This window comes from Prionailurus viverrinus, chromosome B2 (genome assembly GCF_022837055.1).
Source record: "Prionailurus viverrinus isolate Anna chromosome B2, UM_Priviv_1.0, whole genome shotgun sequence".
NCBI lineage: Eukaryota > Metazoa > Chordata > Mammalia > Carnivora > Felidae > Prionailurus > Prionailurus viverrinus.
In genome coordinates this window covers 2,122,323-2,138,485 of record NC_062565.1, presented here as the reverse complement: position 1 = coordinate 2,138,485, position 16,163 = coordinate 2,122,323, and the positions used below count along the sequence as shown (strand labels likewise).

The 16,163-nt window shown below is 38.5% G+C and overlaps 1 pseudogene; it reads right to left on the bottom strand.

Moving 5' to 3' along the window:
* Positions 1-10,098: 10,098 nt before the first annotated feature.
* Positions 10,099-11,052, bottom strand: LOC125165942 (putative olfactory receptor 2B8; annotated as a pseudogene).
* Between the last annotated feature and the right edge of the window lie 5,111 nt (positions 11,053-16,163).

The window sequence follows — 16,163 nt, the reverse complement described above, 5'->3', positions numbered from 1 at the left end:
GAGTAACCATACTTACATCAGTATACATTAAAATAAAGACTGTAACAAAAAATGAAGTAGGACATATATCATAATTAAGGGGTCTATCCACCAAGAAGACTTAACAATTGTAAATAGTTATGCTCCAAATATGATAGCACCCAAAAATATATATCAGTTAATCACAAACATAAAGAAACTCATTGATAATAATAACATAATAGGAGGGGACTTCAACACCCCTCTTACAACAATGGACAGATCATATAACCAGAAAATCAACAAGAAAACAATAGCTTTGAATGACACATTGGAAGAGATGGACTAGAGAGATATATTCAGAACATTTCATCCTAAAGCAGTGGAATATATATTCTTCTCTAGTGCACATGGAAAGCTCTCCAGAATAGATCACATACTAAAACACAAATCAGTCATCAACTAGTACAAAAAGATCAAGATCATACCATGTGTATTTTCAGACCACAACACTGTGAAACTTGAAATCAACCACAAGAACAAATTTGGAAAGATAACAAACACTTAGAGACTAAAGAACATCCTACTAAAGAATGAATGGGCTAACCAAGAAGTTAAAGAGGAAATTAACAAGTACACGGAAGACAATGAAAACGGTAACACCACAGCTCAAAACCTCTGGAACACAGAAAGGCAGACATAAGAGGGAAGTATACAGGAAACAAGGCCTTCCTAAAGAAGGAAGACAGGTCTCAGATACACAACCCAATCTTACACGTTAAAGAGCTGGAAAAAGAACAGAAACCCTAAACCAGCAGAAGACGGGAAATAATAAAGATCAGAGCAGAAACAGATGCTATTGAAACCAAAAGAAAAAAAAAACCATAGAACAGATCAATGACACCAGAAGTTGGTTCTTTGAAAGAATTAACAAAATTGATCAACCTATAGCCAGTTTGATCAAGAAAAAAAAGGAAATGACCCAAACAAATAAAGTCAAGAATGAAAGAGGAGAGATCACAACCAACACAACAGAAATAAAAACAATAATAAGATAATATTATGAACAATTATATGCCAATAAAATGGGCAATCTAGAAGTAGTGGACAAATTCCTACAAACATATAAACCACCAAAACTGACACAGGAAGAAACAGAAAATTTGAACAGACACATAACCAGTAAAGAAATTGAATTATTAATCAAAAACTCCCCAAAAAAACAAGAGTCCAGGGCCAGATGGCTTTCCAGGAGAATTATACCAAATATTTAAGGAAGAGTTAACACCTATTCTCTTGAATCTGTACCAAAAAATAGAAATTGAAGGAAAACGTCCAAACTCTTTCTATGAAGCCAGCATTACCTTAATTCCACAACCAAAGACCCCACTAAAAAGGACAAGTATAGACAAATTTCCCTGATGAACATGGACGCAAAAATCCTCAACAAGATAGGAGCCAAGTGGATCCAACAATACATTAAAAAAATTATTCACCACGACCAAGTGGGATTTATACCTGGGATGCAGGCTAGTTCAATATCCACAAAACAATCAGTGTGATTCATCACATCAATAAAAGAAAGGACAGAAACCATATGATCCTCTCAATGGATGCCAAGCGAGCATTTGACAAAATACAGCATCCTTTCTTGACAAAAACCCTCAAGAAAGTAGGGATAGAAGGAGCATACCTTGAGATCATAAAAGCCATATATGAAGGACCCAATGCTAATATCCTCAATGGGGGAAAACTGAGAGCTTTCTCCCTAAGGGCAGGAACAAGACAGAGATGTCCACTCTCACCACTGTTATTCAACAGAGTATTGGAAGTCTTAGCCTCAGCAATCAGACAACACAAAGAAATAAAAGGCATCCAAATTGGCCAGACGGAGATCAAACTTTCACTCTTTGCAGGTGACATGATACTTTATATGGAAAACCCAAAAGATTCCACCAAAAAACTTCTACAACTGACCCATGAATTCAGCAAAGTTGCAGGATATAAAATCAATGCACAGAAATCGTTGCATTCCTATACACCATCAATGAAGTGACAGAAAGAGAAATCAAGGAATCGATCCCATTTACAATTGCACCAAAAACCATAAAATACCTAGGATAAACCTAACCAAAGAGGTGAAAAATCCATATGCTGAAAACTATGGAAAGATTATGAAATAAATTCAAGAAGACACCAAAAATGGAAAAATATTCCATACTCCTGGATAAGAAGAAAAATATTGCTAAAATGTCAATAATACCCAAAGCTATCTATATATTCGATGCAATACCTATCAAAATAACAACAGCATTCTTCACAGAGCTAGAAAAACAATTCTAAAATTTGTATGGAACCAGAAAAGACCCCGAATAGCCAAAGCAATCTTGAAAACCAAAGCTGGAGGCATCACAATCCCAGACTTCAAGCTGATTACAAAGCTTTAATTTTCAAGACAGTACGGTACTGGCACAAAAACAGACACTCAGATCAATGGATCAGAATAAAGAACCCAGAAATGGACCCAAAATGTATGGCCAACTAATGTTTGACAAAGCAGGGAAGAATATCCAATGGAATAAAGACAGTCTCTTCAGCAAGTGGTGCTGGGAAAACTGGACAGCAACATGCAGAAAAATGAACCTGGACCACTTTCTTACACTACACACAAAAATAAACTCAAAATGGAGGAAAGTCCTAAATGTAAGACAGGAAGCCATCAAAATCCTAGAGGGAAAGCAGTAAAAACCTCCTCGAGCTTGGCCACAGCAAATTCTTACCCAACACATCTCTGTAGGCTAGGGAAACAAAAACAAAAATGAACTACTGGGACCTCATCGAAATAAAAACCTTCTGCACAGCGAAGGAAACAATAAGCAAAACTAAAAGGCAACCAAGGGAATGGAGGAAGAAACGACATATCAGATAAAGGGTTAGTATCCAAAGTTCTGTAAAGAACTTATCAAACTCAACACCCAAAAAACAAATAATACAGTGAAGAAATGAGCAACAGACATGAACAGACACTTCTTCAAAGAAGACATCCAGATGGTCAATTGACACATTAGAAAATATTCAACGACACTCATCAACAGGGAGATACAAATCAAAACCACAATGAGATATCACCTCACGCCTGTCAGAATGGTTAACATTAACAACTCAGGCAACGACAGATGTTAGCAAGGATGTGGAGAAAGGGGATCTCTGTTGCATTGCTGGTGGGAATGCAAACTGGTGCAGCCACTCTGGAAAAGAGTATGGAGGTTCTTCAAAAAATTGAAATTAAACTACCCTATGACCCAGCAATTGCTCTATTAGGTATTTACCCAAGGCATACAGGTATGCTGTTTCAAAGGGACACATGCATCCCAATGTTCATAGCAGAGCTATCAACAATAGCCAAAGTATGGAAAGAGTCCAAATGTCCATCGATGGAAGAATGGATAAAGAAGATGTGTGTGTATGTGTGTGTGTGTGTGTGTGTGTGTGTGTGTATACACACACACACACACACACACACATACACACACACACACAAACACACACACACACAATGGAGTACTACTCAGCCATCAAAAAGAATGAAATTTTGCCATTTACACCTATGTGGATGCAACTAGAGGGTATTATTCTAAGTGAAATTAGTCAGTCAGTGAAACACGAATATCACATAATTTCACTCATATGAGTACTTTAAGATACAAAACAGATGAACATAAGGGAAAGGAAGCAAAAATAATATAAAAACAGGGAGGGGTACAAAACATAAGAGACACTTAAATATGGAGAACAAACAGAGGGTTACTAGAGGATTTGGGGAGGGGGATGGGCTAAATGGGTAAGGGGCATTAAGGAATCGACTCGTGAAATCATTGTTGCACTATAGGATAACTAACTTGAATGTAAATTAATATATATTTAAAAATTAAAATGTTAAAATTTAAAAAAGCCTAAGGCCAGCAGAAGGGAAATAATAAAGATCAGAGCAGAAATAAATGATATCGAAAGAAACAAACAAAACACAGTAGACCAGCTCACTGAAACTAAGAGCTGGTTCTTTGGAAGAATAAACAAAATTGATAAACCTCAAGCCAGACTTATCAAAAAGAAGACAGAGGAACCAAATAAATAAATCATGAATTAAAGATGAGAGATCACAACCAACATTGTAGAAATAGAATTATAAGAGAATGCTATAAAAAATGATATGCCAACAAACTGGCCTTCAGGAAGATACTGACAAATTCCTAGAACTCACAAACTACCAAAACAGAAATGGGAACACATAGAAAATTTTAACAGACCATAACCAGCAAAGAAATGGAATTCGTAATCACAAATCTCCCAACAAACAAGAGTCCTGGGTCAGATGGCCTCCCAGGGGAATTCTACCAGACATTTAAGGAACAGTTAATACCTATTCTTCTCAAACTATTGCAAAAAAACAGAAATGGAAGGAGGGCTTCCAATCTCATCCCATGAAGCCAGCATTACCTTGATTCCAAAAGCAGACAAAGAACCCCCTGCCCCCTAAGAAGGAGAGTAACAGGCCAGTATCCCTGATGACCTGGATGCAAAAAATCTCAACCAGAGAGATATAGCAAACTGAATTCAACAGTAAATTAAAGGAATTATTCACCAAGATCAAGTGTGATTTATTCCTGGGCTGCAGGGCTGGTTCACTATTTGCATAGCCATCCACTATTCACATGTCAATCAACATTATATACTACACTAATCAAAGGAAGGATAGGAACCATATGATCCCATCAACCGATGCAGAAAACACATTTGACAAAATACAGCATCCATCCTTTGTTTGATGGGGGATGAGGAAAACTATATTTATTTTATTTACTTTTACATGTAAATTTTAATTCCAGTAATTAACATACAGTGTGGTATGACTTTCAGGTATACAAGATTACTATTCAACAATTCTATACATTACTCAGTGTTCCTCATGGTAAGTGTACTCAATCCCCTTCACCTATTTCACCCTCCCCCCACCCACCTTCCCTTTGGTAACTATCAGTTTACTCTTAATATTTAAGAGTCGGGTTTCTTTTGATTTGCCTCTTTTTATTTTGTTCTTTTGTTTTGTTTATTAAATTCCACATATGAGTGAAATCAAATGTTATATGTTTTTCTCTGTCTTTATTTCACTTAGCTTTATACTTCCTACATTCACCCACATTTTTTTAATTTAAATTTTAGTTAGTGAACATACAGTGCAATATTAGTTTCAGTAATAGAATTTACTGATTCATCACTTTCATACAACGCCCAGTGCTCATCACAAGTGCCCTCCTTAGTACCCATCACCCATCTAGCCCATCTCCCACTCAACTCCCTCCACCAACCCTCAGTTTGTTCCCTATCATTAAGAGTGTCTTCTGATTTATTTCCCGTCTTCTCCCTCCCACACTTCCCATATGTTCATCTGTTTTGTGTCTTAAATTCCACATATGAGTAATATCATATGGTATTTGTCTTTCTCTGATTGACTTATTTCACTTAGCAGAATACATTCTAGCTCTATCCACATCATTGCAAATGGCAAGATTTTACTCTTTTTGATGGCTGAGTAATATTCCATGGCATATATGTATATGCTCACATCTTCTGTTTAACATCATCTATTGTCAAGTTGGCTAATATACTGTGTGTAGTGTGCTCTTGATATGGGGGATAGATTTCCGTGATTCATCACTTACCCACTGCTTATCCCACAAGTGCCCTCCTCAATGCCCATCACCAATTTTCCTCTCTCCCCCAACCATCCCCCCATTACCCTCAGTTTGTTCTCTGTATTTAAGAGTCTCTTACAGTTTGCCTCCATATCTCTCTATTTGTACCTCTATTTTCCCATTCCCTTCCCCCATGGTCTTCTGTTAAGTTTCTCAACTTCCACATAGGAGTGAAAACATATCTTTCTCTGACTGACTTATTTCACTTAGGAAAATACACTCCAGTTCCATCCACATTGTGGCAAATATCAGGATTTCATTCTTTCTCATTGCCAAGTAGTATTCCATTGTGTATATACACCATATCTTCTTTATCCATTCCTCAGTTTATGGACATTTAGGCTCTTTCCATAGTTTACCTATTGTTGAAAGCACCAGCATCCATTCTTAATAAAAACCATCAACCACATAGGAATAGATGGGACATACCTCAACATTATGAAGGCCGTATATGAAAGACCCACAGCTAATATCATCCTTTATGGGGTAAAACTGAGAGCCTTTCTTCTACAGACAGCAATAAGACAAGGATACTCAGTCCCACCATTACGAGTTAACACAGGACAGGAACTTTTAGCCTCAGCAACATACAACAAAAAGAAATAAAGGGTATACAGATCAGCAAGGGAGGAGTCAAACGTTCACTATTTGCAGATGACATGATATTCTATGTAGAAACATGAAAAACACTCCAACAAAAGCTAGTGGAACTAATCCTGAATTCAGGAAGGTCACAGCATAGAAAATCAACATACAAGAATCTGTTGCATTTCTACACACCAATAAGGAAGTAGCAGAAAAAGAAATCAAGGAATGGATCCCATTTACAATTGCACCAAAAACCATAAGATAACCTAGGAATAAACCTAACTAAAGAGGTAAAAGATCTGTACCCTGAAAACTATAGAACACTTATGAAAGAAATGAAAGAAAGACACAAAAGGAACAACGTTTCATGCTCATAGATTAGAAGAACAAATATTGTTAAATATCCACACCACCAAAAGCAACATACACATTTAATGCATCCCCTATAAATATATCACCAGCATTTTTCAGAGCTAGAACAATCCTAAAATTGCTATGGAACCATAAAGACTCAGATGTGTCAAAGCAATCCTGAGAGAGAAAAGCAAAGCTGGAGGTATCATGATTATAGACTCAAGCTATATTACAAAGTTGTAGTCGTGAGTACAGTATGGTACTGCCATAATGAACAGAAATGTAGATCAATGGAACAAAACAGAAAACCAGAAATGGGCCCATGAGTGTATGGCCAACTAATATTTGACGAAGCAGGAATGAATAGCCAATGGAAAAAAGACATTCTCTTCAACAAATGGTGTTGGGAAAACTGGACAGTGACATGCAGAAGAATGACCCTGGACCACTTTCTTACACCATGCTAAAAAATAAACTCAAAATGGATGAAACACCAAAATGTAAGACAGGGACCATCAAAATCCTAGAGGGGAACACAAACAGCAACCCCTTTGAACTCGGCTGGAACAACTTCTTACTAGACACGTCTCTGGAGTCAAGGGAAACAAAAGCAAAAATGAACTATTGGGGCCTCATCAAGATAAAACGCTTCTTGGGGCGCCTGGGTGGTGCAGTCGGTTAAGCGTCCGACTTCAGCCAGGTCACGATCTTGCGGTCCGTGAGTTCGAGCCCCGCGTCGGGCTCTGGGCTGATGGCTCAGAGCCTGGAGCCTGCTTCCGATTCTGTGTCTCCCTCTCTCTCTGCCCCTCCCCCGTTCATGCTCTGTCTCTCTCTGTCCCAAAAATAAATAAACGCTGAAAAAAAATTAAAAAAAAAAAAACGCTTTTGCACAGCAAAGGAAACAATCAACAAAATTAAAAAGCTTCTGAAAACTGGAAGGGATATTTTCACATGACATATCAGATAAAGGGATAGTATACAAAATCTCTAAAGAACTTATCAAACTCAAATAATAAACCCAAGAAACAAATAATCCAGAGAAGAAATTGGCAGACGACCTGAATAGACACCTTTCCAAAGAAGACAATCAGATGACTAATAGACACATGAAAAGATGCTCAACATCTCATCAAGGAAATACAAATCCAGACCACAATGAGATACCACCTCACCCCTGTCAGAATGGCTAAAGTGAACAACTCAGAAAACAACAGTTGTTGACACGAATGGGGAGAAAGGCGACCCTGTTACACTATTGGTGGGAATACAAACTGGTGCAGCCACTCGAAAACAGTATGTAGGTTCCTCAAAAAAATTAAAAATAGACCTTATGTCCCAGCCATTGCATTACTAGGTATGTATCCAAAAGATACAAAAATGCTGATTTGAGGGGGACACATGCACCCCAATGTTCATATGGCAGCATTATCAACAATAACCAAGTTATTGAAGAAGATAAAAAGAAATGGAAAAACATTCCATGCTCATGGATTGGAAGGATAAATATTGTTAAAATGTCAATACTACCTAAAGCAATCTACACATCCAGTGCAATCCCAATCACAATTGCACGAGCATTTTCCTCAAAGCTAGAGCAAACAATCCTAAAGTTTGTTTGGAACCACAAAGAATGTACTGTTCATGACAATAATATGTACAAAAACTCAGATCCATAACACAAAATATATTTATATGCAAACTGAGCTTTAATTAAGATCTAAAGGCTACAATGTCACATTCACTTGTTATGAGATGTTTATATTTATTATTCATCATTCAGAACTGTATGTTATTTCATAATGCAATGGCTATATGTAAAGCTTAGACATATTGAGATTTTTAACACTTAATATACATTTTATTCATTCCTTAAATTTTCTTCTGGTGAATCTAAACAAGCTCCAAAGAACATGGGATTTCCTGGAAAATGGAGGTCATTTTTCGTATTTTTATAATATATCCCTGCATTCAAATTGTATGGAATCTTTGGCAGATGTGAGATACAAAAGCCTTAATCACTTCATGCCTGGATCAAACAATTTGTAAATTGGTATGAAGAAAGGATCTAAATATATTTTACCCTTGAAACATTTGCTGCATTACTGTAGGGGAAAAAAAGAATATAAAATAGGACTTGTGTCATTCAATGCCCTCAAAAGTCATTTTTTTAAATATTTATTCATCTTTGAGAGAGAGAGAGAGAGAGAGAGAGAGAGAGAGCAAGAGCGGGGGAGGGGCAGATTGAGAGGAAGACACAGAATCTGAAGCAGGCTATAGGCTCTGAGCTGCCAGAACAAAGCCCAAGCAGGGCTTGAACCCATGAACCATGAGATAATCACCTGAGCTGAAGTCAGACACCCGACCGACTGAGCCACTCAGGTGCCCACTCAAAAGTCATTTTTAATGAATGAGGTGGCTCATCATAAATTCAAGCGAGGTACACACCTCACATCGCACAACATTACACACATTACACATAAGCACCGGCCTGCTGTATTGCTACCTGATGCTCCCATTGTCCCTGGGATGAGTTCATCATGCCATCGCCCCCTGTGACAGGAAGGCTACATAAAATTACTGTCACACAGGTACGGTCACACTGGGGCCTAATATCTGAATGACTGTGTCAGGATTGGTGTTCCCAGGATTTCCTCTGAGCTAAATTTCATCTATCCCATGGTTGCCCACCAATTCTGTGAAGAAGCTGTGACACAGTCAACTTACAGACCTTCTAACAGAGCCATGATCAAATGCAAGAATAAGTGATATGCCTCCGGAAATTGCTAGAAAGTGCTAAAATGTTAATATTTCTTACACTGTTTTTGTGGTTCCTATTCTTATTTTGTGCACGCCTTTATCATATGTACATAAATGTCTTTTTGCAATTAGAATGGTACTCCCAAAAGACGATGAAATAAGAAAAGGATTTTTTAAATATTAATATGATGGAGATGCACTGGGACACTAAACCAGCGTCTCCGGAGTTGGCAATGAATCCACGAGCTTGGAACATTCATTGCATAAAAGAATGAGGTATAGGGGGAGAACTGGGTTAGCTCAATTGGTTCAGCATCCAACACTTGATTTTGGCTCTGATCATGATCTCACACTTCATGAGTTTAAGCCCTGCATCAGGTTTTCTACTAACAATGCAAACCCTGACTGGGATTCTCTCTCTTTCTCTCCCTCTGTCTCTGATCCTCCTCCACTCTCTCTTCCTCTCTCTCTCTCTCTCTCCCTCTCTCTCGCTCTATCTCTTTCTCTCTCTCTCAATAAATAAACTTTTTTTTTAAGTTTTAAAACAGAAAATGTTACTTAAAAAGAAGAATTAGGTAAGGAAATTCCCTTGAGAGTTGTCAGGGGAAATGTTGGACGACACGTAAAGGACACACAATCTTAAAGCCTCTGACATTCAAAGTGTTCCATCAAAGAGTCTTCACCCCAGTCATCTGGAGTCATAGTCCCAACAGACCACCTTCTTCATTGCACCCGTCACATCTTTGTTCCGCAGGGTATATATGAAGGGGTTGACTGTGGGGGTGACAATGGTGTAGAAGAGAGAAATGAACTTGCCCTGATCCTGGGAGTGGTTGTTGCTGGGCTGCAGGTAAGCATAGATGGCCGTGCCATAGAACAGGGAGACCACGGTGAGGTGGGACCCACATGTCCCAAACACTTTCCTCTGTCCTGCGGCTGACTTTATTCCTAACACTGCTCTGATGATCTGACCATAGGAGAATGTGATTAATGCCACAGGTATGAAAAGAAAGACCATACTGAAAAATAAGATCTCAGACTCATACACAGTGGTGTCAACACAGGCAAGCTTGAGCAATGGGGGAACCTCACAAAAGAAGTGGTCTATTTTATTCTTCCCACAAAGTGGTACAAGAAAAATGAGCACTGTCTGCAATGAGGAGTAGGCAAAACCCGTGAACCATGATGCAGAGGCCATCAGGGCACAGAGACGGGGGTGCATGATCACTGTGTAGTGCAGGGGCCTGCAGACGGCTGCATAGCGGTCAAATGCCATCACCCCTAACAGAATGCATTCTGTGCATCCCAACCCTAGAGCAATGAACAGCTGAGCTACACAGCCAGCAAAGGAGATAGACTTGTCTGCTCCCCTGAGATGAACCAGCAGCTGAGGAACAGTGCTGGTCGTGTAACACAGGTCCAGAAAGCTTAGGTTGGACAGGAAAAAGTACATGGGAGTCTGCAGGTGTGGGTCCAGGCGGGACAACGCAATGATGCTTGTGTTTCCCAGCAGGGTGAGCAGATAGAAGATCAGAAGAACCACAAAGAGGACTCGCTCCAGCTGAGGCCGGTCAGAGAAACCCAGCAGGATAAAGCCAGTGAAAGAACTTCCATTTTTCGGGTCCATCCTTTCTTACCACATGTTTCCTGTCAACAGCAAGTATTTAGCAATTTTTAAAAGCAATCTTCAAAGCAATAAAATGTTGGCAGGATGTGAATTTAGCATGTTATAAGACAGGGCATGGCATTGTACAACTAACTCTTTGAATAAATCATGAACTCATGAAATTGTCATAGGTCATACCAATTAATTCTATATTGTCACAAAAGAAAATTATAATATTTAATGTAAGAAAAATCAAATAATTGACCTGTGTCTGCATCAGTCATAGGTACAAAATGTATTTCATTCTCAGCCTAGTAGGCTGAAAGTACTATAAAAATATGTGTGTGCACCCCCATGTTTATAGCAGCACTATCAACAATAGCCAAAGTATGGAAAGAGCCCATATGTCCACCAATGGATGAATGGATAAAGAATTGTGTATATATATATATATATACACAATGGAGTATTACTCAGCAATCAAAAAAAAAGAAATCGTGCCATTTGCAACTACATGGATGGAACTGGGGGGCATTATGCTAAATGAAATTAGTCAGAGAAAGACAAAAATCATATGACTTCACTCATATGAGGACTTTAAGAGACAAAACAGATGACCATAAGGGAAGGGAAGCAAAAATAATATACAAACAGGGAGGGGGACAAAACAGAAGGCACTCATAAATATGGAGAACAAACTGAGGGTTGCTGGAGGGGTTGTGGAGGGAAGATGGGCTACATGGGTAAGAGGTATTAAGGAATGTACTCCTGAAATCATTATTGCACTATATGCTAACTAATATGGATGTAAATTCAAAAAAATAAAAAAGAGAATTTAAAATCAATAAAATAAATGAAAAATATGTGTGCACTTCGAGAAAATCGGGATAAGGGAAAAGAGGGAGGGAAATCAGAAAGAATAGGAAAGTGGTGCACACAGAGTGATAGTCAGCATTTTTAAAACTTTTTCTAATGTTTATTTATCTTTGAGAGAGAGACAAAGGCAGAGTGCAAGTGGGGAAATGGGGGAGAGAAGAAGACACAGAACTGAACCAGGCTCCAGGCTCCTAGCTGTCAGCACAGAGCCCAACATGGAGCTTGAACTCGCAAACAGTGAGATCTTGGCCAGAGCCGACGTCAGACCCTTCACCGGCTGAGCCACCCAGGCACCCCAGATTCATTATTTTTCATATGTATCTCATAATTGCACACAACTGGAATACACACACTACGCATGGCACAGGTCATGATACAACATGATCTCAAAAATAAATTCAGTTATAGGAATTTATGCCCTGGAATATATTTCTACAAAGAATTCAGTTACATTCAACACATCGCTGCTAGTTCTGCATACAAACAAATATCAGGTTTCTTTGTGTGTGTGTGGAAGTAAAACAAACAATGAGAGAAAACCTGAGAACACCACCATTCAAACAGTGCTTAACGTTAACCCCAAAGATGCTTACAATTACCACGCCAATTTAACAGGAACTCTGAAAATTCATCGGCTGTGCAGTCCTTTGGAATCAGAACTCTAAAATCCAGGGGCCAACACTCAATTCTTCCTTCTGCAGATTTGTGTTTCACACATTACTCCATTAGAGTAATTACACCAACCTTCATAAAATTCCTCAAAGAGGTAGGATTACTCCATATCACCATTCTAGTCACAACGTTTTAAAGCATTATCCAAATGGGTAACTTATGTACAAAGTGTAATGCTTTGCATCATTGCCTAGGATAAAATAATTACTTGGGTAAATATATAGAGATAAACACAGATACATTCTCAAAGCCATGACAAGTCGCAGAGCTATAATGCTAACCTTAACGTAGTACAAGGAAAGGCCTAAAGGAAAGGATATATTGCTAGTATACAAACTCTCCAACACCCATCCATATTATATGAATGATCACCATTCTGGAAGGTAGCCTGCAGAGACAGTCACTCTAGATCAAACACAATGCCAGCTCTAAGGCTCGTCTGATGACCATTTCCGTCCAGCTGCGCAGTACTGAATGAGCATAGTAACATACCAACGAAAGAGGCATCAGGACACGAGTATTTCAGTTCTATCATATTCAGAAGGGTAGGCATCCAGCACATTTTTAACTCTTCCAAGAGATTTAATATATGAAGCAAGTTTCTTTCAAACCAATGTGTGAAAGAAACGGGTACAAATCTGGCATAAAATAAATGTTGATAGCAATGGAATAAAGGATGCGGTAATTCACACTTTTATACCTCCTTTGATTTCCTATGAAGATGTGACCAGTGGTATCCACAAAACAAAATCAATGCACCAACAATTTCTTAATAAAATTAATTATAAATGTATCAGGGACAGTCTAAATGTGCAACAACGGGGAATATCCCCGCACTCACACGTTCCCAGAAGAGTAAATAAAAACAAACCGTGGTTCGTTCTCATGCACACGTGCACAAATATACATACATCCATCTGAAACACATTGCTGACACATTTTTATTGCTTTAATTTTTTCAGTTTATTTATTATTTTGTGTGAGAGAGAGTGAGCACAAGCAGGAGAGGGACAGAGTGAGATGTAGAGGGAGAGATGGAGAGACCCAGAAAGATAATCCCAAGCAAGCTCCTCACTGTCAGCACAGAGCCCAGCCTCACACCTCTGAGACCATTACCTGAGCCAAAATCAAGTGTCAGAGGCTTAACCAACTTAGCCACAAAAAGCCCTGCTGACAAACTATTTAATTTTCCTAATAAAGGAAACACTCATGAAAGTGAAGGAGAGCAAACAGAAAATGCTAACTCATCCAAACAAAATACCAATATAATACTGCACCATTAGAATAAAATAATGATATATTTTAATAGTCCATATGGATAAGGACTAGGAAGACAGTTGAGAAAAGATAAAGAGGTGGTGAAATGAACTTGTACAAATTTCTTGCTGCTTCACCATATTATATGTGTATGGATGGGTTTTAATATATTTATATTAATTTATATTTAAATATAAATTTATATTTATATAAATATATATTTATATATAGGACGTTTATGCAGAATGTAGAAAGCAGCTCTCATGAAATAATCTGATACAGGAAATCCAGTTCTAAAAATTACACACAAATTATTACTTTGCACACAAAAAAATACTTTAAAAGGACATGTTATATATAGAAAGAGAGAAAAAAATATTAGTTAAAATAAAAACAGATTTTGCAAAAAAAAGTGGCATTCTATACAATAATTACCATCAAAAAAGTATATAATTGAAAGAACATCTCACAAGAACTCAATTTACAATAACGAGAAAACAGGCATCAAATGAAAGACGTTAAATGCTTACTACTGACAGACCTAAGGTAATAGAGCAATTACCCTAAGTGTTCAATGCTACATGTAACTCTAAACGTTTTGGTGGAAGAATACAAATGTCCACAAAACTAGATGCTCAGTATGCATACTACACAGTTTAAAGACAAAAGACCTCAATATAATGTCTCCATTTAAGGTGTTGTTTCAAACATATAACATTCACTGTTATGTTTGACATACACATGCTGCCCTATCCAGTTCCTGAATGAATCCTGAAAAAGTGGGGGCAAGCTTTGTGCAGCCTCAGTGCTATGACTCAATCGCTGTTGATTTCTTGATGCTTCTGTCTCATGGGTCTGAGCTGACCTCAGACATATGAGAACAGGCCCTCGATGATGAGGAAGGATGAGCAAATGAGGGGAAAGGAGCCATCACTAGACAGATGTGATGAACACTGACAGGGCTGTAGGGAAGGTTCTGTGGAAGAAGACAATGAAGTAGGATTTCCATGGCGTGTTGTTTATTCAGGGAATGCTCTCGGGATAAACGGGGTGAGGGAAGGAAAACAGCAGAGAATGTTGCTAAGCAAGGATGTGGTCTCCAGTGGAACAGAGCAGGAGCCTGATCCCATGAGATGTTGGACAGAACTCTCCAGCAGAACCATCCATCTGTGATGGTAGAAATACTCTGTCTTCACTGCCCAATACTACGCCCACTCTCTACCTGTCATACCTGAGCATTTAAAGTGTCCTATCCAAGAAATCGTGGTGCCTGGGAAGCTCAGTCATGAAGCATCCAACTTTGGCTCATGGCATGACCTCATGATTTGTGGGTTAGAGCCCAACGTCGGGCTCAGTGTTGACAGCTTAGAGAATGGAGCTTGCTTTGGTTCTGTATCTCCTCTCTGTCCCTCCCCTGCATACACTCTTGTCTATCTGTCTGTCTGTCTGTCTCTCACTCTCTCAAGAATAAACATTTTAAAAATTATTTAAGTAAATAAATTAAAATAAAATATCCTAGCTAAGAAACTGAATGCTACACTTTACTTAATTTTAATACATTTAAATTTAAATAGCTTCCTGTGTGTACTTACTACTGAATTGGACAACATGACTCTGGAGCATGAATTGCATCAGATTCAGGCCTGCCTTGGCATTGGCACCTTTTGTACCTCCCATAGTCTGTCACTGGCTGTGAGCTGCCCCAACCTGTTTCCCCAGACTGCCTGGCTATGTGGCTCCCTTTCAGCTGAGGACAATTCTCTCAAGAAGGGAATGGCTGTGAACCTTGCAGCCCACACTCATACCAACTAGGGTTTCGATTGGAGCCCCAGCAGGTACAGAGCATCTGAGCAGGTCACCAACAGCATTTATATGAGAGCCCATTCATGATCCTGTGCAAGGACAGAAGGATGGAAACTCGTGTCCTTTATGCATCACCTAAGTGCAACCACACACAGAGAAACACACGTGCCCCCCACACACACACACACATACACACACACAACACACTGTGTCAAGTAAAACATTCAGGTTTTTTGCTACTTTTTTCCTCATCATTTGCTTACTTATATGCACTTGAAGGATCAGCTTTCTTGTTAACAATAAAATCAAACTAAAGATGCATGGACAGAATATACACCAAATGGAACTTCCCTGATGTAATTTTCAACACAGCATTTAAAAACTCCATACATATTTTAGATATATTGGTAACTGGTAAGGGAGAAAATAAATATTTAAATTAATAAATATTGATATGATATTAGCATAGAGAGGAAATATCTAATTTCACAGACAATATAGAACAAAGGGAAAGCATGGAGGCATACAGTCTGTTAGTT